Source organism: Equus przewalskii, chromosome X (genome assembly GCF_037783145.1).
Source record: "Equus przewalskii isolate Varuska chromosome X, EquPr2, whole genome shotgun sequence".
NCBI classification, from domain to species: domain Eukaryota; kingdom Metazoa; phylum Chordata; class Mammalia; order Perissodactyla; family Equidae; genus Equus; species Equus przewalskii.
Genome location: NC_091863.1, coordinates 31,929,866 through 31,957,473, shown reverse-complemented (window position 1 = coordinate 31,957,473; position 27,608 = coordinate 31,929,866). Strand labels below are relative to the sequence as shown.

At 45.1% G+C, this 27,608-nt stretch overlaps 1 long non-coding RNA gene across 1 annotated transcript in view; it reads right to left on the bottom strand.

Moving 5' to 3' along the window:
- Nucleotides 1-27,608, bottom strand: part of LOC103557302 (uncharacterized) — a 47,252-nt gene that overhangs the window by 10,657 nt on the left and 8,987 nt on the right. Inside the window, exons 2-3 of the long non-coding RNA XR_011535789.1 lie at nt 19,288-19,383; nt 18,384-18,476 (exon numbers count right to left, since the gene is read on the bottom strand). This is a non-coding gene — a long non-coding RNA (uncharacterized lncRNA). The remainder of the gene's footprint in view (nt 1-18,383; nt 18,477-19,287; nt 19,384-27,608) is intronic.

The following is a 27,608-nucleotide window of genomic DNA, read 5'->3' as shown; positions in this document are numbered from 1 at the left end:
TACTTGCAATCTGCAATTGATCAAAGTAGTCATAAATCAGCCCAGATTCAAGGGAGTGTAAGCATGGTTACCTCCTCTTAATGGAGACATAGCTTGTGTTTACAGGAAGAGAGGGAATTAATGGCAGCCATTTTGGGGGACATGGACAAGGACAAGGACATGCCCCCTTTCACTCTTACAATTTTCCTGGCTTGCAAAATAAATCTGTAGGCCTAGAAGTCAGGATTAGTGGTTACGCTTAAGGAAAGGGTAATGACTAGCAGGAACACGAAGGGGCTACTGAGGTGGTGGGAATGTTCTGGTTGTTTTTTTTTTCTTTTTCATCTGTGTTGGTTATACAGGTAGCTCATTTCATCATGTGCAAATTCATCAAGCTGTACACTCGTGATTTGTCCATTTTGCTGTGTGAGTGTTACACTTCAATATAAAGTTTACATAAAGTAAAAAAAAACTACAAACCAAAAAATAAAAGATGACCTTGTCTGGATGATAAATTACAAGGTCACCCTGCCCATTACCCAACTCAAGGCCGTATAAGAGAAGCCAAGTGATTCATTAGAATTTGAAGGTGGGGAGAGAGTGGTTGGAGTTCTGGTGCCCCACACCTCTGTGAGTGAGGGAAATGGATACTTTCTCTTCATCTTAAACCAGGTGGTAAAGACTCCCCGCTGAAGAAGTATGAAGGTGTGGGCCTGAGGCTGACCAGTTGCCCCGGAAGCAGCATAAAGATAGGTGGCTACTCTGGGAACTACTAGCCCTTCCAGTGTTAGAAGGGTCTGGTATGCTTGCACATTTCCCCTGAGCCAGATGTGAACCCTAGAAGGGATCTAGACTGAGCGGTTCTGAGAGGGCTCTCTGCCCACGAGGACCACTTGTAGGGAGGGCAGTTGACTCCATCAAGAGATGGACTGTACCAAAGTCAGGGGGCTGAGGGAGAAGACAGCCAGAGGACGCTCACCCTCATCGGAAGCCTTGCCAGTGAGAGATTACCAGTAATGCAAAGTCCCTGAGGGGCCAGGAGAGCTGCCAAAATAAGAGTCAGCTTTGAACATTCTCCACACCTGGCACATTCCCTGGCCAGTAATAGCTGCACCAGTCTAGTGAGGGGTTCCCTGCCCTGCCCTCTTCCCCGTCCTATGTACCAACTATGGAAGGACTGAAAATGGCAGGTAAAGCCTGGGAGTGGCAGTGAAAGGAAAAAACGAGGGAACAGAGGACATCAACTGTGCCTCTCTCTTTCCCCTTGTACACGTCGCAGTCAGAGACAGGATGGCATTGGGGATGCAGAGGGAAGGTGCTTGAAATTGAATAAAAGATTGAAGTTTTCAGGCTAGACTGGATGGGACATTTTATTTACTGAAATTAGATTGCACTTGAGGCTGAAGGGGATTGAAAACCTATGGGACCTGCCTGAGATTTCATCCAGGAGTAAAAAAGAGCTATCTGAGAAATCATGTTTGATAAGGCAGTGGAAGGAAGAATGAATAATTTTCTTCTTCCATTCCCACGCGAGTCGAGATACAAGTAAAACACAAGTTACAATGTATGCCACAGGCCTTTGTTAGCTTGTGACTTCAAATGAGATTGCAGCCCCACCTTATACCCAGTATTAGGGCACAAGCCTGCACCAATCCAATTGCTAGAATGAGTGCCCTTGAAAGGGCTTCCTCTTCCCTGAGCTCTTTTGGCAGAGTCTCCATAGCAGTGATTCATGTGAGCTCCTGAAGAAGCCTCCCTCTTTCTTCCGTCTGTACTCCTCATTTGCATCTTGGTTCAACAGTAGTTACTGAGTTTCCCATGTGTTGCGCACCACATTGGGGCAAGAGGCACAATAACAAAAGCAATAGAGTCCTGGCCCTCTTGAAGCTTGCAGCCCACGAGGGGAGACAGAGGGTCACACAATCATACAAAGGAATGTAAAGGAGCCCTAAGAAGAATGGGTGAGGGCGTGGTTGCTGGGACAGAGGCATTAGGAAGGCCAGAGAGGTGCCGCCTAGTAGTAAGGGAGGTCGGAGAACTGTCCTCTGAGGGACTGATGGTTGAGATGGGATCTGAAAAAGAATAAGAATTTACCAGGGGAAGGGAGAGAACATTGCAGGTGAAGGGAGTAGTATGTAGGTTGAGAAATAACAATAAGGGCTAGAATAAAGACCCTGAGAGGGAATGCAGTGCCCAGTGGAGAGGTGGATAAGAGTTGGGCCCTGGGGGGGCCCTATACACTTTGTTAATGATTTTGGACTTTATCCCAAGAGTTAGGAAACCATCAAAATGTTTTGAGCATAAGAGAGACGTTATCAGAATTGAGCCTACCCTCAAAATACAGCTCAAATCTGACCACTTTCCAACTCCTGCTGCCACTAGCCTAATCCACCCTACTATCACTTCTCACTTGATTTCTAAAGTCTCTTCCCAAGCGGCCTCCCTGTTTCCTCCCTCGCCCCACCTCCAGTCTGTTCTCCACACGACAGCCATAGTGATCCTTCTAAAGTATAAGACTGATCACGCCCTCCCTCTACTCAAAACTCCAGTGCTTTCCCATCATCCTCAGAACACAACACATGTACCATGGTCTACAAGGCCCTGCAGGAAATGGCCCCTGCCGCTCTCCCCAGTCCCCTCTCCTGCCACTTCCCTCTTGCTTACTCTGCTCCAGTCTGCTCGTCTCCGCTGTTGCATGCCCAAGCTGAGCGTGTTCCCACTGCAGAGTGTTTGCCTTCCCAGATTGCTGTGTGGCTCTCAACGTCAATTCATTTGGGACTCAAATGTCACCTCTTCAGCAAAGCCTTTTCTAACATAGCACTCTGCCACTCCTACCCCTAGTCACTATCCCCTTTCCCTGCTTTATTTGTCTTTAGAGCACTCACCAGTACCTGCCACATTTATTTTGTTTATTTCTGTCTCCCACCCACCTCCACTAGAAGAAGCTCCGAGTGGAGCAGGAACTTTCTGAGTCCTGAGTATCCCATTGCCAAGAACAGTGCCTGGTACCCAGTGGTCTCTCAATAACTATCTGCATAGGGGTGAATGGACGGCAACAGGGAAGAAATTAGATGAGGGAGATGCATGAGGGTAAGAGTGAAAGCAAACGGACAACCTGAAGTCTATTGTAGGCATCTAGGCCATTGATCGTCAATGTGAGGGGCTCATATCCCAGGAAATGCACAAGATGGTCATTGATTAAGGTATGAGAGAAAATACGAAACTAGATTGTTTTAAAAAAAAATAGAAAGAAATTAAGCTTTGCTAATATCTAAAATTCAGAAAAGCATTGGGGCATGGATGTTATTCCTAAACAGAAGTACCTATATATGAGGCCTGTGCTCACAATTTGTTAATCATAGAGATGCACAGTCAAACTGTTTAGAAATTACTGAGGGACTGTGAGAACTTCGACCAGGATGGTGGAGGTGGGGATCAAGAGAAGTGGACAGATCAAAGAAAGGTGCAAAGATAAAACTATCAGGGCTTTAGAAGGCATTGGCCATAAAGTGACAAGGGACAAGGGCCTGTGAGCTGACTGGCCTCCATGATTAGATAAATGATGGTGTCATTACCAAGAGGAGAAGCATGTTTGGGGGGTTTGGCAGCGACACCCAGTGCTCACCAACATTGGCATTTACTTCTTCCCCCTGGACATCCGGCTCACTAGATCTTTTCTCCCTTGCAGTTAAATACGGCTATGACACCGAGCTCTGGCAAACGAACTGTGAATAGAAGTGACGTGCAGCCCTCCCCATTTGGCAACTTCAGACAATGGGAGCACTTCAGCCATGCTCTTCTCTCCCTCTCCATCAGCTGGAACCTGGCAAAAGAGTGAACCCCAAACAGCTGGATACTGCTTAAACCTGGGCACCAGGACTGGGTACATAATTTGTGGGGCCCAGTGACAAGTGAAAATGCAGGGCTCCTTGCTCAAGAGCAGAAAAAAAAAGTTCTTTTAAAGATCCTAAAATACAAAGCTTTTTCCTTTCTTCGGCACTCTTTCTCTTGACCTGTCCTGGCATTTTGTATTTGCTATTTAATGTCACACTCTCTTGGGAACAAGGGTAGCTGTGGGGGAATGCAGCCCCTGACAGGTGGCCGAAGGGCCCCATCTTGTGACTTGGTACATGCGTGTGTGCATGCGTGTGTCTGGCTCACTGACTGCCAAGTTCCCCCATCCCACTAATGTGGCACCAACACGCTGTGCCCCAGCCAAGGACAGGGAAGTTGAACCAGGCATCTCTTCTTCCCATGAACCCATCACCCTGACCCGTAGCCTACCCCTGCTCAGTCACTCTGCAAACCTAGGGCAGAGGTGGCCACAGCTATGCTCCACACCAAGATGGGCAGGGCACATACTCCTGTCCTCAATCCTTCCTGCACCTGTACCTAGGCTCCTGACAAGAACTGAGGGCAGAAGTGGCAGTGGTCACAGTATGGGAGCAGGGCAGCCATCAGTCAAGAATCTGTCCTGGGGAAGCAAGGAGGCAGCAGGAGGCAGAACCACAGTGAGCTGATGCTTCAAGCTCCCAGCACCATTGTGTTCCATTATGCCATTGAACTCCATTTACAAAATACAAAGTCAATGATCAAATTATTAAGAATTTCAAGATAGCAACTACAGAGCATTGAACTCCATGCATGAGGCCCTTTTGAGCGTGGGGCTCTATGCTACAACTGTGCTGGTCGCAGGACCATAAAGCCAATCCTGCTGGGCATCTTTGTGTTTGAGGAGAGATCTGTGGCTTCTAAACCAGGGTGGGGTGGCAGCCTTTGTCTTCACCACCCTAGGGTAAGAGAACTCTGGTTGAGACCCTGGTACCGCTCTTCACAGTGAGCATGTTTTCAGTACTCAGTGTGGGGTGAGAGCTCTAACACCCCAGCCTCTCCTCTCTTCCTTTTCCCCAACACTTTGGAGCTAAACCACCTGCCTCCTGCTTCCCCACTCCACCCTCATCATACACTGAAACTTATCCCACTTCTCCAACTACTTTGATGGGATGATGGTTTGCACAACACTTTAGAGAATGAGGAGGAGGAGGAGGGCTAGGCTTGGGTGACCAGATGGAGGGAAGGGGGCAGGGGCAGGAGCGAGCACACAGTGTGAGAACGTACAGTGCCGAGAATGCTGAGAGGTGCTTTTCCCCAGGATACGACGGGAGTGGTTGTTTCTATGATATACTCAGCCCAAACTTCCCGGAACTCTCAAGAAATTGCTTGGGGGAGGAGGGGGGAAGCCACAAAATGCCATTGAAGCAAGGAGAATTTCAGTACATTAAATAAAGGTTAAGAGGAATCTTGGCTATTGTTAATTGCTAATCGCCCTCTACTTAAGGACTTCCAAATAGACACTTTGTTGATCAAGGGAAAAATGTAAAGTGCGGATAAGACCCTCCCAAACACTCACCCAGATACTTGATGTGTGTGCACACATACTTGCAGAAGGGGAAAAAAAAGTAATTTCAAGTGGAATAAAACAATAATAATAGATCGTGCTTACCGAGTTTATTACCATGTGCCTGGCACTCTTCAATCACTTTGTTTGTGGTAGCCAATTTAATCCTCACACAAATGTATAAGGCATTATTATTATCCCCATTTTACAGATGAGAAAACTGTGGCACAGAGGGTGACATAACTTGACTAATGGGTTTGTGTGTTGTCATCATGTACACAGGACTAACTAAACCAGGCACCCAATCAGAATTTCTAGTATTAAAAGCAGTTATGGGGGCCGACCCAGTGGCATAGTGGTTAAGTTCATGTGCTCCATTTCGGAGGCCCAGGGTTTGCAGGTTTGGTTCCCAGGCACGGAGCTAACACCACTCGTCAAGCCACACTGTGGCAGCATCCCACATAAAAAAATAGAGGGAGATTGGCACAGATGTTAGCTCAGCGACAATCTTCCTCAAGCAAAAAGAGGAAGATTGGCAACAGATGTTTGCTCAGAGCCAATCTTCCTCACAAAAAAGGGGAAAAAAAAGCAGTTCTGGAACTGAATACTGGTTCTCCAGTATTAGAGCAGTTCTGGAAAGAGGGTGTATTCAACTTCACAGGTAAAGTTTAAAAGGAAAGTGAGTCCAGAGCATAAAACTACAAGCCTTAAAATATATCCATCAGCACTTCTGCCCTGTTTCCTCAAATTACACTTAGGGGCACAGTCTCTGACTTTGCGGAAGGCTGGGGAGGAGATGATGTGACCACGTAATCTGTCAGGGCAAAGAGTCAGGCCTTCCCATAATCCCCATCTGTCCCTTCTCCCGAGATTAAACAGAAAGTTCTCACAGACTCATTTTGTAAATATGGCAAGAGGCCTGCCAAAGGTGTCCTGACTCATAGCTCACTGGTGGCCACTCCTGAGCCATGCTCAGCTGCTTCATCAGCATGGCCCTGAAAGTCCCTTCATACCAGACTGGTGACCTGCCAAATATAGCAGGGACCTATTTTTAAAAAGGTTCAAATGGGCTCGCAGACAGCCATCAACACATGCCATCAGCACAGTTTTATAAAACCCCAGGCCAGGCCATCTGTGTGGCATTCAAATAATGCTGAGGCAACACGGCCACAACAGCAGCAGAAGCAAGAGGAGCTCCTCCTCGGTGAGGGCCTCCGTGGGTCAGACCCTGCTGCCCACTTTCTTATATACACTCTCTCACTGCGTGATGGCAACTGCCCAGGACGAGAGGTTTCATTATCCCCATTTTACAGATGAAAGTAAAGTCTCAGAAAGGTCAAACGACTGCCCTACATTCACACAGCCAGTGCTCTGCACCATTTCTGAGAACAACTCATTAAATGCCACTCTGCAGTTCTACATCTCCAAGCACATGACACTTGGGCTACTGAAGGTTGACTCCAAGTGCACTAAGGACCTAAGAGGAGACAAACCCTATTGGCAAGTTGTCACCCCTGCACCTAGCAGTGTATGGAATCAGCTCCTCAGCCACCATCATGGAAATCCCCTCCGAGTTTGGGTGGATTAAAAGGCTTCAACAATGGATCATAGACGTAGATATAAAAGCTAAAATAATAAAAGTACTAGAGAAAAATAAAAACATCTTTGTGACATTGGAGTAGGCAAAAATTTGTAGATAAACATAACAACAAGAAAGAATGAACTACAAAAAAAAAAAGGTAATGGACTTCATCAAAATGTAAAACTTTGGCTCACAAATGATACCTTTAAGAAAATGAAAAAGCAAGCCACAAACTTGGAGAAAATATTTGCAATATACATATCACAAAGACTGGTATCCAGAATATAGAACTCTTACAACTCAATAATAAGACAAGCAAGTCAAGCGAAAAATGGGCAAACTATTTTAACAGATACTTCCCCAAAGACAAATAGAAATGGCCAATAAGTATATGAAAAAGTACTCAATGTCACTAAAATGCAAATTAAAACCACAAGATATTACTACATACCCATTAGAATGACTAAAAATGAAAAGTCTGACAATACTAAGTGTTGACAAGGATGTGGAGCAGGTAGAACTTCCCTACATTGCTGCTGAGACTGTGAAATGATACAGCCACTTTAAAAACCAGTTTGTCCGTTTCCTATAAAATTAAGCAGACACCCACCATATGACTCAGCCATTCCGTTTCTAAGTATTTACCCAAAAGAAATGAAAACAGATATCTGCACAAAGACTTATATAAGAACATCCATAGCAGCTTTCTTCATAATAGACAAAGACTAGTAACAACCTAAATGTCCATCAACAGGGAGCTAGGGGAATACATTTTGGTACATCCATACAAGAAAATACTCCTAGCAATAAAAAGGAACAAACTACTAAGGCATGTAACACCATGGATGAATCTCAAAATAATTATGCTAAATGAAGGAAACTAGACAACAAAATCACACAAAAATCCCTGTATGAGTCTGTTTATATGACACAAGTACAGGTGAAACTAATCCATAGAGACAGAAAGCAAATCAATGGCTGCCTGGGGCCAGGGGTTGGGGGGGTTGGCTGTAAATGGACATAAGGGAAATTTGGAGGTCATTATAAACGTTCTGTATCTTGACTGTAGTGATAACACATACCACACGTGAGTACATAAATTTGACAAAACCCTTGGAACTGGATGTTTAGAATTGGCACATTTTGCTTCATGTTTATTATATCTCAATAAAGTTTATTTTGAAAAAAATTATTGAAGAAAGTGTTTTGAGGAAGGGCAGGAATTCAGAGGACAAGGCAGGAGGTTTGGTGAATGGGTGGCAGTAAGTGATGGGGTGGGGGAGGGGGAACGGTGGGGGCTTCCAGCCCTGGGTGAGAACCTGGCCCTGCCACTCATCCCTCTGAGAGCTTCAGCCAGTCAGTGAGGCTTTGGACAAGGACATTGCCTCCTTTCACCCTCGGTGTTAAATGCGACAATGAGGGTAGTGGATTTATTTCCAACAGTCCCTTCCTGGGCTGACAGACCATGGCTCCTGGCTGTTCTCAGACCTAAGACCTCCAGCGCTATCTGTTGCTTTCTCGTTGTGAGGCCTGATGCTCCTGCTGCCTGCTGGCACCAGGCTTCTCTAGCTGGGAAAGCGAGACATCTGTGAAGCTTGTGAGTGGCATGGGGAGTAAACACCTCTCTCCCGGGTCCCTGCCAAAGAAGCTCATCTTTTTCTAACTATGATAAGCATCTCTCTCACAAGGAGGACAAGGTATTTTCAAATGTAGGAAAATTGTACCTATCTGCCAGTGCTCTCACTGTAGAAGGTCCCTGTTTCAAAGGCTACTGTTAGAGGTGGATGCTATTCAGCCACCCATTCATCCATTCCTCCACTCATTCATTCACTCAACAAACATCTAGTGAGCACTGGCTATGTGCTAGGCTGACCACAATGAACATATAGGCCCTGACAGCAAGGAGCTCACTGCCTCGTGGAGTGAGGCAAGGGGCTACAGGCAGTTAACAGGCCATTACAGCCCAGTGTGGTAAGAGTCCCATAGCAGATACCGGCTAGTCTCTGCCCACATCCCCTTGGACCTCTTTACCAGTTCCACCCACCTGCTCTCAAAGCACTTTTACTTCTACCAAGATCACTTGTGTCCCTTTGTCAGAGGACTGCCCCCAGGCTGCTGGAGCCTGATTTTGCATCAAAGAAAGCCAGAAGTACCTGGCAACTTTCCTTCCCCCTCCCTTTAACCAAAGACAGATGGGTGTATAAATATTCCATAAGTATAAAGTATAAATAAGTGTAATTACTCCAGCTCCTCCATCCCCTGTTTGAGACAGTTCTGAGGTGTGGCTTTTGCCATCTTCAGAGCTCCCCTCTGGAGTTGAGCCAAAGTTATCTATTGTGATATTGTAATTTGTAATAAATGTATATTTGGTCTTTGTCCCCATTTCTGAAACAGAGCTCCTAAAGCCCCTAGAATTTATCTTTTGTCATGCTAATGAGGTGACTTTTGGACTGCACCTAAGGATGGGGCTGGTTGCCAGGGGAACCAACCAATGATTAGAGGGCTGGAACTTTCAGTCCCACCCTCTGACCTCCATGGAGGGAGGGGGCTGGAGAGTGAATCAATCACCAATGGCCAATGATTTAATCAATCATGCCTAGGTAATGAAACCGCCATAAACATCCAAAAGGACAGGGTTCAGAGAGCTTCCAAGTTGGTGAGCACGCTGAGATTTGGGGACAGTGGTGCACCTAGAGAGGGCGTGGAAGCTCCTTGCCCTTTCCCACACCTTGCCCTATACATCGCTTCTGTCTGGCTGTTCCTAAGTTACATCCTTTTATAATAAATCAGTGATCTGGCAAGTAAAATGTGTCTGAGTTCTGTGAGCCACTCTAGAAAATTAATCAAATCCAAGGACGGGGTCATGAGAACTTCGGATTTATAGCCGGTTGGTCAGAAGCACAGGCAACAACCTGGACTTGCAACTGGTATCTGAAGTCGGGGTGGAGGGGCAATCTTGTAGGACCTAGCATTTAACCTGTGGGATCTGATGCTATCTCTGGGTAGATAGTGTCAGAACTGAGTTGAACTATAGGACACCCAGCTGGTGTCAGAGAGTTGCTTGGTGATGTGGGGGGAAAACCCACACATAGGAATTAGTGCTAGAAGAATTTTACCCACCCTTTGGGGGACTTGGCTTAATCACGCACCCTGGCGTGGCTTCCTTCCCTCTAGCTCCTGTTTCCCCACTTCCTTACTGATTATTCTTGGAAACACAGCCTAGTACACTGCTTTCCCAGGAATTCTCACTTCAGCGCCTACTTCTGGGAAATCCAACTTAAGACATGCTCCAATTGTGGAACACCAACGTGGGGCCGTGGAAGCCCCTGGGAGGGGAGGAGGGGCTGGAGAAATCTAAGAAGGAGCAATTTTGGTATAGGCCTGTGTGTGTGCACGTATGTTGGGTGGAGGTGGAGAAGTAAAACTGTAAGTGGGGGAGGAGCCGGCACCAAGGCCCCAAGTTGTAGTGAATTTGGGAAACAGCAAGCAGTCCAGTTTGGCTGGCACACAGTGCATACAAGGCAGGATAAAGGGCGACGTGAGGCTGGAGGGACCCATAGGGGATGGAGGTCTTGAAAGTCTAAGTCATGTCAAGAACTTGATCTTCAGGACAATAGTGAGCCACTGGAGGGTTATAAGCAAGTCAGTGATGAGACCAGATTTACTCTTTAGAAAGATGGCTCTGTTTGCAATAGGAAGAATGTGTTTGAGAGGAGCAAAGCAGGAGTCTGAGAGCAGTCAGGAGGCTGTCTCAGACATCCAGGCCGTAACTGAGAAGAAAGCATCAGAATGGAGTGGGGGAACATGGGTGCATTCGAGAGATGTTCCAAAGTTACAATCGACAAGACTCAAATTTTGATTGATTGAGGGATTGATTGCATGGGATGGGTAAGGAAAGAGAAGAGGCAGAGACGATTCCTGAATTGTCACAGATCTGCGTGCCCTGGAAGCAGGCTCTTATTCGGAAGTTAGAATGCAGGAAGTTTCTTTGAAAGTGCTCTCAGGATTGACCCTTGCTGGGGGAAAGGGAAGGAAGCAAGACGGGGCAGAGGGAGAAGTTGGACCGTGATGCAGTCTCGACAGAGGCTTCAGCCAAAGTCGTGGGGAGCTCTGGAGCTGGGAGCGCCCTGCAAGAGTTGTCCTGAGTTGGGGCAAGGGAGCCAGCACTTTGTCCCTTTCATCATCCAGCCGTTGGATGCAGATTACCCCAGGCGAAAGCTTTGAACCTTGAGTGATATGGCTCCACTCAGCTGAAGGCAATTCCTGCAGACAGTTGAGAGCTGAGCCATCAGCTAACAAGCTTCCCAGCAGCTGAGAGAGTAGGTCCTTCTGTTCTAATGGCTGGTGCTGGGTGGCACAGCACAGCATCTGAAACAGACATTTAAGTGTGAGATGCTGTGAGACTTGCAGTGGGATACACACAGAAAGCACCCGGGTCTCTGTCTGGATCTCAGAAGATGAGATGACCTGGGGAAAAGAGGTTAGGTACTGGTTCTTGGCCTCTTTGGGGTCACAGACCCTTTTAAAAAGTTGATGAAGGCTCTTCACATTCACAACTCTAAACAAAAATTTGCATGAAATTTCAGGAAGTTAGTATGGGATCCTCCAGAAGCCGACCCTCGGACAAAGATTTGGGTACAAGAGGTTTGTTTGGGTGGTGATCTCAGAAAATATGGAGAAGGAGTGGAAAAATGAGCAGGGAAGGGAGAAAAGCCGAAAAAGATACATCAGTGGGCAAGTTGGGCTCAATTCTGCTGCAGCCCCTCTGAGAAACTCTGTGGAACACACCCTAGAATTGCCCACTCACTCAGCAAGGAAGCTGGAGAATTTGTCTACCATCTCCCAACCCTCAATGGTTGAGGGTCACCCCAGGGGCATTAACTCTCTGGCCCTTCTGGTCACATAGGACTCACTCTCCACCCTACTCTTACCGCCTGCAGGCCCAAGAACATCCGCGTCCAATGGCCAGAGAGCACCCTCAAGAAGTGCAGATGTTTGCAGTAAGGAACCATTAGATTGCCCCCAAGGGTGACAGCCAGCAGACACACCTAGGGACCAACAACGTCTGCCACAGAACTCATACTCCTGGTTAAGAATTTTTTCCAGAGTTGGCTGAAGAACACCAGGAGGGCAGCAGGCGTAGCCAGAGAAGTAGGAAAAACCCAGTGTGGTGCCATGTCAACAGTGGGAAGTGATCAAGAGACATAGACATCTGGGGTACCCAGCTTCCTCCAACTGGGTTCCCACTGGAGCCACTGAGGAACTTGCTGCTGTCTGTAAGCCTGGTTTTTCTATTGTCACTCTGAGCTCCCCAGTTCTGACACTGCCTGCTCCGACAACTCAAAGACCAAGTGGAAGGCTGGAGTTGCCAACTGTTGGAGAGTAGTTTGGGAAATTAGGGTGCCGCTCTCAGGGGGCCCAGATTGAAGGGGATATTTAATCATTCATGAGTTCAGTGACAGGTCTGGAAAGTATATAGAGGAAGCCAAGCTACTTGCCTGTGTGCCACAAGAATGCCTCAATTAAAATGCCATTCAGTCAGAAAAGGCAGAAAGAAAAACAAACCCGTCAGCTGTAATTTTGCACTGGGCTTTTTTCATGTGAATCAAGGGGTGCAAATGGCATTTTCCATCAGTCATAAGTGTCAAAAGCCCAGGGGTCTGCAGCTGTTATTCTGCAGTATTACCCAATGACCATTTAAACAGCTGATCAAGTTCCTTCCAGAAAACAAGGTTCTGTGTCCAAGTTCTAAGTTCAACCACTTGAACTGTTTGACTTGAGTGGAGCCATGAAGTCTCGAAAGTGGCCGTAACAAGGGGACCTTTCCTCAGAGTTGGGCTGTGTTGGTTTTTGTGGTTGTTAGTACGGTTGTTGGGTTTGAGTTTGCTTGCTCCTCCAAACACCTCCTGCTACAAACAAATTGCCCTTGGACAAGGGGCTGTGAGCCTCAGGGGATAAAATGCAGCGTACACAAATCTAAGGAAAGGTTAAGAGGAACTCGGTAACCTTGGGATGGTCTGGAAATGAGCAATGCTAACAGCAGTCTCTGCACACAGTGGACGCTCAGTAAACAGTTGTGTGGTGGTGGCAGCTGCCACTGATGTTCTACAGGCAAAAGCCACTGTGACCATTTCCTCACACTTAGGAGAAACGGGCTGATACAGCTGATATGTTTATTCATATCTTCACTAGGTTGTGAAATCCTCGAATGCAAAGATTGTAAACCCTATGGCCCCCACCACGCCCCTGTGTTGACCAAATCACATGCATGCGTACTCCAGATCCTTACACGGTGCGCACGCCACTGTGTGTTCCTTGTCTGTTGATCATTTTGCAAAGATTTGGGTAAAATGGGGAGGGGATCCCAGATGAAAATAAAAGGGTACAGCTCTGCATTGTTCTCCTGCCTTTCTACTGCTGAGTGATCTTGAATGAATTAGTAAATTCTTCTGGGTTACCGTTTTCCCAACCAGAAAATGGATAAATCACCCTCTGTTTACGAAGTACCCCGGTAAGACAACTGGAAAGACAATCAAAAGTTTATCGAGTCAGATCTTTCAACCAGAATAAAAATTAAACCATGACACTTTGGATAAAACTCAATATTTTGTTAGTCAAATTCCATCGAAATTATACTTAGGTACATTAACTTAATTTAAGAACTAGTGGCAAATTATATTACTATTTGATACATTACTGCTCTGCATAATTATTTAATCAGAGCTCCCCTGAAACAAATTAATGCTGATGCAACCTAATTTTTTCATTCTGAAATAGTTCAAGAATACAGAAAATTATCGAGAATAATATAATGAACACCCATACACCTAGCATCCAGCTTTTTTGAAGATTCACATTCTGCCATGTTTTCTTCACACATTTTCTTAAGAAACAACACATTAGAGATCCAGCTGAAGCTCCCTGTGTATCCCTGTCTCGTTCCCTTCCTTTCCCTCTTTTCCCAGGGGTAAGAACCTAAAACCGATGTGATTCGTGCCACATGTCGCATACCCTCAGCCCACCTCTGGTTTCAGCCTTCAGCCACACTGGCAGTATCCTATCTTCAGGGCCCACCTCAAGTCTCTGCTTCTTTACTCCAAGGCTTTCCTCAAAACCCTGAGGAGTGTGCCTAACCTTCCAGTTACATCACAAAAGTATGTGGGAATTAGCACCTTCAGAAGAAAACTCAACACATGGGAACAGAGCCTTGTAGAAACGCCCTTAGGATGGACAATTCCCACAGGTCCCAGTGGAGTTGAGCCCTTTTCCTTAAAGCAGTGACCTAAATAACAACCCCTTTCCTGGCCTTTCCCCTTGTCTTGTCTTGCTGTCCCTGCTCCTTCACTCCTATTCCCTGGGATCACCCCTCAATAAATGTCCTGCACACAAGTTCTGGTCTCAGGCTCCCTGGAGGAGAACCCAGTCTAAGACATGGCTCTCCTGCAATTGCATACTGCTTATAGGCAGGGGCGGTCCCATCGCTCATGTGCTTGCACGCAGCCAGAGACAATGTGTAGTATTCTTTTGCATGTTTTTAAAGGTTATATAAATGGTGTCATACTATACTTGCTTTTTGCGTTTGTGACTTATTTACTTATTTCATAGCTTTCCACACGTGGAAAAATAACCAGGCACAAAACACATTTGGCTTCCAAATGTGAATAATTGTATTCCTATCCAATTGACTATACTCTAGGTTAAGTCTTTCTCAATTCATATCACATTAACATCTAAAGGTACTTTTGAACTTGAAAAATCTCAGTACAGAGTAAATTTTCCAATTAGATGCAAATGTTTGTATACACAGAAGACCGAGAGTCATACTTTAGCAAAAGTATTAATTTCCTGGGGTAAAGAATTACCTTATTTCACTGAATTGGGTGTTCGCCATCATTATCACATCTTAATAAGTTCTTGAGTTACTGCAGCTCTTTCTCTTCATGATGCGATTTTACACGTAGTGTCTCAATTGCCTCTCAGCTCTGTGAAAGTCTGATTTATCTGTTTCCCCCACATACCTAGCTCAGTGTCTTGCACATAGTGGGCATTCAATAAATATTTATTGAATGAATGAATGACTCACCATTTCATTCATGAGAATACTGAGGCCCCGAAAGATAAAAAAAAAAACATTGAGAACACATAGCTAATGAGTGGCAGACCTGGAAGTAGAACCCAGGTCTAGGAGCCAAAATTTGATTCAGTGCATTTTGAAATCTGTATAATAACGTCACATTATCTTCCAGAATTAGTGGTTACAGTAGTACCACTCCAGTGCTTTCTTTTGTTCAAGGATCAGTTTATCAAAGCAGCAGGCTAGGATATTTTCCCTTAACATGGAGGACTGGCAGAATCCAGAATATAACCCAGTCTCCGTGGGAAAGAAACTGTTATCTCTTTTTCTTTTTCTTTTCCACTCTCTTTTAATATTGAGATATAACTTACACGCAATAAAATTGAAAGATCACAGTTACATGAAATTTTATATTTACTCGCCACCAGATTAAGATACAACATTTCCAGCTATTCCCAAATTGTCTTCATGGCCCATCTCAGTCAATTACACCCTCCATCCTGCCAAACATGATTGCTGTTCATACTTCTCTCACCATAGATTACTTTTTGCCTGTTTCGGGACTTTGTTTAAATGCAGTCATGCAGTATGTATTTTTTTTGACATCTAACTTCTTTCACTCACTATTACGTCTATGAGACACCTCAATGTTGCATGTATCAGTAGTCACTCCTTTTTCATTGCTGTGTGGTATTTCACTGTATGAATATACAACAATTTTCTTACCCATTCAACTATTGATATATATTATAGGTTGTTTCCAGTTTGGAGCTATTATGAATAAAGCTGCCATGAACATTCTTAATCATGTCTTTTGGAGGATACAAAACCCCATTTCTCTTGGGTACATGCCCAGAAGTGGTTTGCTAGTCATAGGATTGGCATATATTTTGCTTCAATAGACATACTTTGGAGAAAGTGCAAAAGGTTTCCCTCATCTGGAAAGGCTGGCAGGGAGCAGAGCTCCTGTTACTAAATGTCTCCTCATTAAAAACCATAGAGTCTTTCACTGGAAGAAACCTGAAAGAGGCAATGATCTGGCCTCTCCCATGATATCTGAGTCTTTCCCTCACTCCAGTCACAGCTGACCTGAGCTGGGCCAGAAGTCACTACCTCTGAAGGACTTGGACAGTCCTGCTTCCTTGTGGCTTCCACCTACTCATCCCTTTAAATCCCCTATGCCTCAGGTAGAACCATACATACTCATTTGGCTTGGGTCTCATTCCCCCAATCCTTCTTTTGGCACTGAACAGTAGACCAGAGTTGGCTCAGATAGGAGCGAAATCTGTTTCCAGTTGAAAATGGATTAAGGTTCACCACAATTTCCATCAGTATTGATGGCGATGATGAGCACACTAAGCAGAGGTGTTGCACGATGACAGGCTAGAAAAGTCAAAGGGTTCAGTCAACTATTGATCATCTCACTGTGGGTGTCACATGTCATGGACTCTCAGAGCCTGAAAGGCCCTTGGAGATCATCCAACTCAACATTTATTCAATGCCAAACCCCCAAAGTATTTCCAAACCTCTGTTTAAGCATGTTCAAGGCAGAGAACTTAGCTCATTCTGAAGCAACCCATCCCATACTCACACGGATACACTTCCTAGAAAGTTCTTCTACCTTTTAGCTTGAAACTGCCTTCTTTTGATTTCACCTATTGGTCCTTGTTTTGTACTTTGAGATTCTTGAAATGAGCTTTTTTTTCATTCAGCCATTCTGCAAATATTATAGCAGCCCTTTCAATACTGGCGAAAGCTGTCCTCATTTGGTAGGTGAGTTTAAGAAGGATGGAACCAGCGGCTAGGGGCTTAGGATGAGGGAAACGCTGTCTCATGTCATAGCTTTTATAATTTGTTATTCTTTACTAGTAACTTTTCTATTTTTAATTTTGCTGTGGCTTCACTGATCATCAAAGAGGAAACATGCAGACTTCTATTATGTACCAAGGCCATGGTGATATCTCCCTTATCATAACTCAGTGCCCTTGTACTCTGGCAGTTGACCAGAGCAGGATCTGGCCTATCTACTGAGCCCTCTGGGCCAATCTGGTTGGCAGTCTGGTACGTGGTAATGTAGACTCAGTATGGTCTTTGTAGTCAAATTAATACGTCAAAAATCAGTATGCTGGTTTACCCATCTCTTTGCATCTCAGTTTCCTTTACTGCAAAATCTGGCTTTTAATACCCACTTCAAAAGAACATTTTAAGAATTAGATATGCTCATTTATATAAAGTACTTGGCACCATGCAAAGCACACAAAAGATGCTCCATAACGTTCTCTTCCCTAACCTTGCTCCCATTGCTGCTTTTGAAATCATGAATATCCAGTCATGAAAAGGAACTGCAATATGGTACCATGGAAAGACCTACGAAATTGTCTTCCATTCTAAGCCCAGGCTGCTAATTTTAGTGCTGTGAGCCTTAAACTAGTGATGACCCTTGAGAAAGTCACTTAACTTCTCTGAACCTTAGATATTGAATAAATTGAATTAGGTGCTTCCTAGTCTTAGAGGTACCTTTAAAAAACTTGTACCCAGGATACCATCTTTCTGAACACCACCAACGAAGCTGTTCAAAGGACACTAGAATTTTCCCCAAGGGTTTCATCTCCAAAGTCAACTCCACAAGAGGCAATTTTTTGCCCAGATTATCTGTTTATCTAAATACCTCCATATACTCCTAGTGGGTTTTGACACATCTTATATAATACAACATTTTACATCTTAAGAATATCCATGATATGGAGCCTTCTGAAATTCTCAGAGAGGGTCCATGGGAATTCAGCAACCTTTAGTACTTATCAACCCAATTCATCTATGGGAGGAGGGGTTTTCAAATGCATACACACCTGATAACAGAGGTCAAGAGCTGAGCAGGATGGGGCTGGACTGCGAGGGCAGCTTAAGGTCATGCAACCATACGTGACATTGCTGACACAGTGGCCCTGCCAACTGTCTCTCTGTCTCCCTGACCCCTGGCATGCAGCTGGTAACTTGACAGCTGGGAATGTGTGCCCTGGGCACTGTTGGGGTGATAATCACTCAGCCCTTGGAGACCCTAGGACAGCTCATTGTACCCCTCACTGAAAAAACTCTAGCCAAATACAATAGCCTTGATGGTAAGTCTTACAGCTTGGCATGAATGCCAGCCCAGCCCATCATCCATTTATTTGAAATCAGCGAACATTTACTGAGGGTCCTCTCTGCTTCATCTGTTAGAGGGGAACTGGAAAAATAAATCAGATTGCCTATAGAGCCTCAAGTCTGCATTTCTACCCTGGGCCTCGCCAGGAAAATGTCTTTTCAAGAACGTGTGCCCCCATTTCCAACCTCTCCCAACTGGGCCCAACCTGATGTGTTGAATTGTTCAACTCTTTAGAGAGTAGAAATCCAGTTTCCTCCTCTGCATAATTCTGATCTTTTTTTCAGGTGCAATTTTTCTCCTAGAACAGGACAGAAATACAAACTAAACCTTCTGGAATGCGCTAACATGCCACAGCTTCCCTTCCCACAAGATCTTGCTAGTCCTGGGCCAGATCTACATATGAGGTCCTTGATCAGGGCAACTCATTCACGGGGAGGACATGCACACATCGCTAATCCAGGCATTTTCTAAGAAAGACAATAAGAATGAAACTAAACCAAATCATTCATCTGCCAGAGCTAAGAATGAAGGAAGAGGCTACAGGGAGGGGAGGGGAGAGAGGGGAGGAGGCAGTACAAGAGATCTAAGGTGGCATCCTGGCATCCTACCAAGAAGAGGAGCAGAATCAGAGGGTCCTGTTGCAGACTCTATAATCTCACTGATTTGAGATTGAGGTTAAGCAAGGCTGACAAAGTGGTTCATCAAATCAGAGGCGAACCCCACATCTATTGGATCTCATTAATTCCCAGACCGCTTTATTGTGAATCCCAATCAGTTCAGCCCACCACGTGGCACTTTCGTCTCTCCACACTTGCTTCTGCCATCCATCTATTGGTGGCCTGACTCTGTTCCCCGAAATAATTTCACTGTTCCTGTCACGCCGGATACTGGCTGGCTGCTAGGAATCCTAAAAGCTCTGTAGGTGGTGAGCGGGACAGCAACTGGCGACTCACATTTACCAAAGGCCTTTCTATTTTTAATTTTTTGAAAATATTCCACGCTAAAGTTTCCTTTCTCTCCCTCCCACCCTTTGTGGTATTTTTAGGCCATGCAGGCTTTTCAGAACGAGCATCTAGCTTGCTGGGAGCTGCAATAGCTTTTCCCCTTACCTGCCAGTCACGGTGTAGTACAGGCATGTGTCATGTGGAGAGCCGGTCCTTTTACTCCAGTCTTTTACACGGGCAGCGCTTCTGTGTGCTGCTAATCTGTCAAGAAATCAAAGACACATCAGCCTCAAAGGGGAGGCCCTGGCCCCACAGCTGCCTGCCAGGGTTATTATGAAGGCCCATCCATCCTGTACCAAGAGCTCGCTGGGAGCAACTGGCAGCAGACAGGGGAAAGCCAGAGATCAGGGATCTGAGCAGGGAAAGGCGATTTGGGTGAGAGGAGGGTGGGAAGGGGCACAAGGGATCAGGACTTGAAAGATGAAAGCACCCTGGGGATGCTGCAGTCAGGACTGCTTTCGGGCAAGGACAGACATGAGAATTATCTGAGATGCTTGTGGGGGAGACCAAAGGTCCACCCAGCCCAGGGTCTCCTCTGTCAGGGGTAGCTCAGGAGCTTCTATGGGAAAGAGAGAGGGGTGGAGCAAGCTTGTGAGCTGTCCTCCTTTCTATCACCCTCCCCATCGCTCCTGCAGGTCCAGAGAGAGGCCTTGCAGCTGCCTGGCCCTCCCTCAAAAACTACTGGAAAAGAGTAACCGACAGAATCTATTGGGGCGGTAGTTCTCGAAGTGTTACCCCAGACAGCGGGCAGCAGCAGCCCCTGGGAACTTGTCAGAAATGCAGATTCTTAGGCCTCACCCCAGACCCGCTGAGTCAGAAAGTCTGGGATCTGGGCCCAGTGTTCTGTGTTTTAGCCAGCCCTCCCAGGGATTCTGACGCACATTCCAGTTTGATGACCACTGTATTAGGAAAAACAAGGCAGGGATAGCCACTGAGGAGTCAACTGAAGGAGAATTTTTTAAGTGTGTAAGAGAATGGGATAGAAACGTTGGGATTCATAGTCACTTCTCATATGACGTCTGAAATGAAATGAAAATGAATGAAATGAATGCTATCAGTATCTAAAAAAGCAAAATGGCCATAGCCTAGAGAAGAAAGAAGGATAACTTTTTAAAACCAATGTTATAATGTTAACAAGACCCTATCTGATGTTTCATTTGGGGAGGGGGGTGGATTTTCAGTTGAAAAACTGTTTGTAGTCTGTTTGGACTAGTGCGTGGTGTTTTGATTATGAAGAGAACATCCCCAAAGACCCTGCCTGCTGAAAATTGCTGAGTCCCTTCAAAGCTTGTGCTTGAAAAGTCACATAAATATGTTATAGTGATTGCTAGTGTTTCTAAAAGGACAACTTTTAAATTAAAATTCTTGGCTGTTCAATATCGTAGAATAAGGCTCACAGCCTTCCTTCTTATTTACTGAGAAAATTGCAGTCCTCAGAAGTGAAATCCCACACGCGCCTCCCACCGGCTAGCCCCACCTCCTGCATCTCTACACCCTGCCACTCCACATCCCCTTGGGCAGGACCTTCCCTCACTGCCGTAAGGCCAGCTCCTCCTTGTGCCCTGGAATCCCATGGCTCTCACCTCTTCAAAGATGCTTCTCCTGCAATCATCGATTGCCCCTCCTGACTGGGAAGTCCCATCTGCATGTAAACCTTCTGAACTGTGGCCCGCCTTATCAGTCTCCCTTGACCCCATCACTACCACCAGCTGCCACTCCATTTCCCTCCTCCGTTTTATAGTTAAACTAATGTGAAATAAGTCTAAGCTTGCTGTCCCCACTTTCTTTTCTCCTGTTCTTTCCAGATCCCTTTCCAATCAGGCTTCCAGCCTCACCTACTCCACTGAAATTACCCTCCCCCAGCTACCAATGACTTCCATGTTGTCAAACCCAGGGGCCCGTGCTCCATCTCCCCGGCTCGGCCTCTCAGCAGCCTTTGACATAGTTCTCACCTCATTGGCCACTCCTTCTCTGTCTCTTCCCTGAATCCACTTCACTTCTCCCTGTCCTCAACTTTGGACTTTCCCAGACCACTCTGAGTCCCTCGCCCACTCTCGCTGTACATACTTTCCTGGTGAGCTCATCCAGTCCCACAGCTTTAAATATCATCCACCAGGAAATCCAGAACTATCCAGAATCAACCATTTCTCTCCACCTCCACTGCTACCGCCCTGGTCCAAGCCCCCATCAACTCTCACTTAGATTATTGCAGTAGCTTCCACCTTTGTCCTACTGGTCTATTCTCTTTTAAATTGGTCCTTTTAAAAGGCAAGTTAGATCATGTTGCTTTTCCACTCAAAACCTCCTCAAGTTGTCCCATCTCACAAACAATAAAATACAAATCTATACCCAGACGTGCAATGCCCTGCATGACTCTGCCTTGGTTTCCTCCAGGACCTCATCTCCTACCGATTTCCCTGTCACGATTGGGCTCCAGCTGCTCTGGCCTCATTGATGGTCCTTAAACCTGCTGAGCTGCTCCCACCTCAGGACCTTTGCACTTGCCATTTTCTCTGCCTAGAATGCTCTTCCTCTATCTCTACATTTCTTCCTTCCTGACTTCACTCACAGGTCTGCTCAAATGCCACCTTCCCAGAGAGGTTTTTCCAAACCCCTCTATCTGAAGTCATCTATACATCCCCACTCCATCCAACCCCATCATCTATCGTTTTACGCTGCATTATTGTTTTTCATAGCACTTATCACTACCTGGCATGTTAGATATTTACCTGCTTATTTATTGTCTACCTCCCTCATGTAGAATATAAGCTCCATGTTCTCCAGTATCTAGAATAGTGCCTGGCACACAGTAGGCTGCCAGTAATATTTTTTTGATTAAATTAATGAATAAATGAACAAAAATAATATTGTCTGCCCCACAGAAGAAGAAAGTGAGGGCAGAGTCTTCTCTGTCCTAGAAACTTGACACTTAACAGGGCACTTATCAGTTCCCTGGAAAATTCTACACCTTCTCCCCTGGTTCAGTGTAGAATTAATTCTTACAATTTATGATGATCCTCATCTTTTCGATCACATCAGAGTTTCTTGTTGAACTTTAAAAAAATATGAATGTCTGTCTCTACCCTAAGGAGCTCCTGATTAGGGAGGTCAGTATTAAGACTCTGAAAAGTAGACTCTTAAGAGTGGAGTGGAGTGGTTAGGAGCATGGACTCTGAAGGCGTGCCCTCCATTTTGAATCTTGACCCCACCATTGCTGTGGGACCTCGGGCAGGTGACTGCACCTCTCTCAGCCTCAGTTTTCTAATTTGCAAAGTAGTTATAATAATTGTACTCCTATTTCATGGGATTGTTGTGATAATTAATGAATTTATTTTATATATTCATTATATAAATTCATTATATATATTCATTATATAAATTTGTGTGTGTGTGTGTGTGTATATATATATATAAACTCCTTAGAACAATGCCCGGATGTAATAAGCATGAACTATTATTATCTATATTATATATGTTTCTTGGTTGATTCTGGTGTATAACCAGGTTTGGAAATTGCTGATGTGGCCTGTAGACATCACTAAATGAGAGCAAAAGGAGATCTCCATGATGGGTAGGGCATGCCTGAGGTTGAGGAGACATGAGACGGCACACACTCAGCTGGTTTCGCAAGAGTGATAGGACTGAGGAGATCATGGGACAGGCACAGTGCTCTCTGACGGGCACTCGTGAACTCTGCACTGGCCTAGAGGATTCAGCCCCTTCTGAGTTATACGCTACGGGGTTATTCTTACTCAGCTAACCAGTTCAAGGGCAGGTGAATTGTCTTCTCCAGCCAAAGCTGGTGATAGAAAGATCCACGTGCTGTCCTCGGGGCTGCTAGGGCCTAGAGAATATCAGGGGTGCTAGCCAGGCCCAGCTTGGTTGGGGGCACAGTAGGCAGCAATAGCCCATCCTCCAAGATTCCAGGAGCCCCCATGCTCCTCACAAAAACCTTCCCAACCTGCTCCCTAATGTCAGAAATCCCATTAGTAGGGGACACACTTTTCTTGCCACAGCAAAAGATGCTTAAAACACAAATGCCTCTAGAAGCAGCACAGATGTAAGTTGATGACAACACTTTTGACCAGAAAAGCTGTCATTCTGCAAAGGAGGTTTTGATAGGGACACTAGCATGCTCTCTGCCCCATTCCACCCAAACTCTCCTATTTTCCGCTCCTATTGAGATCACAGTAGCTGGGAGACTTAATTCACCTGAAGAGGTCCAATGTAAATGGCATGGTAGTGATTTACATTTTTCTAAGTCATTTCTTTTGTGGGGCATGGTTTCATTTAGCTCAAGCAAAACTGGCAGGGCTGGCCCAGCCTTTCATTCTACCAGTGAGCCAAACCAAGATTTTACCTGCTGACGGCCAGTGTAAGGTATGTATATCATTCATTGGTTCCATCAACAATTATTTACTGGGCCCCCGCCAAGAACTGGGATGTGATAAGAATAACATCCTGACAGAAGTTCAGGAACTGACCCCTCTCTATGTATATCGTTTTGGAAGGTCACCCTTTGCTTTACTCAAACTATTTTCCAAGCTCATCTTTTGAAGACTGCCTCCCAGACCCAGATTTAGGCTCATGAAGGAAAATCTGTTATATTTTCTCTAAAGTTGGTGGAAATGTTACCACTTCTCCCCACTTCTGATACCCCTCCATCCCTGCATCCTTTCTCCCCCACATCTCTCCCTCCCAGCTCCTTCTCTGAATGCCTGCAGTTCCTGGAGGGCCCTCAGGAGTCTGGCCTGTCTCTCCAGGACTAAGACAGCTCCCTGCCCATTGGCCTGGCTGTCAGCATCCAGGTTTCTTCTTTATCTCCTTTTGGGTCTCCCTGTGGTCTCTACCCTTGCAGATTCACTGTGTGAGAACTGTAGCCACTACCTGGGAAGGGCTGGTCTAAAGGGGTTGACCTCCCAGCCCTCACTAGTTACTTTCTCTTAGGAGATAGTAACAGACTTTTCCAGAACAATCCTTTTGTGAGGCAAGTCTCTCCATTAGATCCAGCCAGATAACATTCCCAAACACTGCTTTTGTATCCATCTCTCCCCAGTTTTCCCTGATTGGCTTTCCCTCAAACCTGCAGAAGGGGCGAAGAGGACAACCAAGCCACAGCCCACAGCTGATCACACTTGAGCAGCTCAAGTGTCCCTGACATTATCTGTGACCTGGAAGCAGTGCAGCCATCTTGGCTGCACTCCAAAAGGTACTGCTTGTGTTGGTGACAGTAGCCACCGTGTGTTGTGCACTTACAACAGGAAGATCATAGCGCCAGGTACTTTATACAAGTGACCTCATTTATTCTCCTCAGCCTCCCTACAAAATAGATATTCTCATCTTCATTGTACAGGTAAGGAATTGAGGCAAGGAGAAAGGAGGGAACTTACCCAAGCTCATATAGTGAGTCAATGCTTTTGACCATTACATTGTCCTGCTTTTTGAGAGATGCTGAGAGGCCTGTGGTTCAAAATTATCTTTGAATTGTCCCTTCCCTAAAGTATGCACACAGGCACGCACCCACACACACACACACAAACACACATGGCACACTCCTACTTCACTACAATTAATAACCAGAATTGTTAGCACATTAACCCAAAGGATTCATTAGATTCTATAACTTGGCTTATATAATCTGGAAGATGTAAACCAAAACAGACTCCTAAGGAGATGGTAAGAACCTCTGAGCCTATCTTTAGAAGAAGTTCTAGTATAGAAGAAGCACTGAATCAGGAGTCCGAAATCCTGGGTTGTGGTTCTCGCATCGCCACTTGTGAACCCTGTGACTTTGGGAATATTTCTTTATCTCTCAAGCCTCAGTTTCTTCATCTGTAAAGTGGGAACTATGATACCTCCTTTACTTGCATCATGAATAGAATCAAATAAGATAATAGAGGGGTGTTTTATCGAGACTCTTGTCAAGAGAGAAGACAATAAATGCCTTAGTGCATTCAAGCCATTATTGTTTGGACAGTATGAATTTTATAGACACCAACTCAAGTATACAGAATTGTAACTTTTTAAAATTTCCTATAAATCGGACTTGAATTCTATCTGGGGCTCCCATCTGTCTGATGCAGAAATCATAGTCCAATCACTGATAGGCTGTCAGACACTTCAGTGGTTTTCTAAGTCATCCAGATTGAAACTCAAACAAACTCAGAATTCCCTGTGTTACCCCTCCTCTTTCTCCTGAGCTGGAGCTCAGTTCCTGTCTTCCCCAAATGATGTCTCAGCATCAGCAGGAAGCGAGCCCTTCCTCTTGGTCTCCATCTGTCTAGGTCTTCTGAGACGCACCCGTGTCCTCGTTCTTCTCCAAGCTGGGTGGTCTACTCTCTACTAAGATGTCCCCCTATTTGGCATTATACCCTCTCTCTCTCTCTCTCGACTCCTCTCAGCCTAGCCCCTAAATATGGGCTTATTTCAAGATCCAGTACTCGGTCTCATACCATTTTTTTCTAGATTGTTTCCCTCAGACAGTTTATCCACCTTCCTGACTCCTCAAAGCTTACATCTAAGGTGAAGATCCTCAAATCACAGTTCTGGCCCCCATTTTTTCCCTAATCATCATAGAATCACGATATCAGTGTGGGAAGGAACCATCTGCCTGCAGGACTTACATCTCCAATTGATGGGTAGACATCCCCCCACTGGCTGCTTGTCAACCACCCAAAATTCACTATGGCTAAAATCAAACTTATCATTTGTTCCCCAGAGAGCCAGCTCCCCTCCGTGATGCCTTATGGTTCCAAAGGGAAGCCTCGAGACCTCCACTGCTCAGGTTCAAAGCTTAGAGCCTCTCTGAATTGTTCTTTCTCTCTCTCTCTTCACATCTGGTTGGGCCTCATGATGCTCAATTCTCACCAATTAAGGTCTCTGGAATCTGTTTTTCCTTTCTACTCATACTGGCACCACCAGAGCTCAGGCAATTATTGCTTCATGCCTCAAGTACTAAAATCGTATCCTGATTTGCTTCCAATTAAAATGCATCCTACCCGACAAGTCTCTTATCTACTTCTCTGTGACCTCCCAATCAATACTTGTTGAGACATAAGGGGTTCTTAATAGGTGATGCCAGGTTCACAGATGGGCTCCAGGAGAAACGGAGAACCCTTTAAAATTATACAAAACATTACTTAAATCAGGTGATTAGAAATTTTATTTAAAATGCAAATGTTTCTCAGAGAGGGAGCATGTCAACTTATATTCACACCTAAAAGTCAATGGCTTGTGTTGGGACCTCTCCCGAGACCAGACTGAAGGGAGAGAATGAAGGCCCTGGGGTCCAAAGATTGAGTCTTGGTTCATCCCCTTTTTCCACTTGAATGTCCACATTAGCCCTTGAATTGGTTTCTTGGACTCTGATCAGTCATTCATTCTTTCTTCATTCATTCATTCATTCATTCTCTATATATGGAACACATAGTATGTGCCAGAACTTTCCATATATCATTTCATTTCATCTTCATCACGAGCCTCTATGGAAGATTTTATTACACCCATTTTACAAATGAAGACATCAAGGCTTAGAGAGGTTAAATCCTTGGCCCAAGGTCACACAGCTGGACACAAGGGCTGGGATCCAAATCTAGTCTAACCCCAGTGCTCACATTCCTTCCAAAATACCTTTTTTCTACCCAATCTTCTGTGGGCCAGGCTCTGGCCCTGCCCTAAGAATATGAAAATGAAGAGAACTAAGTGAAATCATTTATTTGCACCTGGCTTTGGGCTTGACCCAAAGGAGAGATTCAAAACTGTTGGTTAAAAGAATAATCATTGAAAATAATCGTACTGAGTGCTCAACTTAAGGAATTGGCAGTGTGATAAGAGAGGGTCATCAGAGTGGCAAGGGGGCACCAAGCAGCAAGGTCTAATCACTGGAGGCAATCAGGGTGCTCATTGTCCAATGGCAGAGGACAGACAAGTAGCCAATTGACAATATTGTGTGATCCATTGAACAATGAGCAACTTCGAGCTGAAGGCTTGGCCCCTATTAGCTTCCCTTCCCTTCAACAAATAGCTATTAAATAAATCTAGCTGAATCTATAATTTTAAAGATGAAATTGAAACGAAGAAAAGAGAAGAAATAGAGGAGATAAGCTGTTAACCATGGGCACTTCTGAGTAGAAAAACTTAAATGCTAAATTTTCCCTTTCTTCTTTTCTTTATGTACTTAATTACTTAATGATCTACGGTGACGAAGTAGGCCTTTTGTCCACGGGAAAGGACACTATTTAAAGAAACAGAAGTAGAGGCAAGATCCCAGTGTCAAAGGTACAGAATCTCCCCCTCCATTCTTTTATCACAGAAGGTCGACACTTTTGTTGCATAACTTGACCGAGTGTAGCTGCCACGTGCTATTAAGGACAGTTTATCTTACAGATAAGCACAATGCCATTCTCAAAGGCTTGAAATTTGACTAC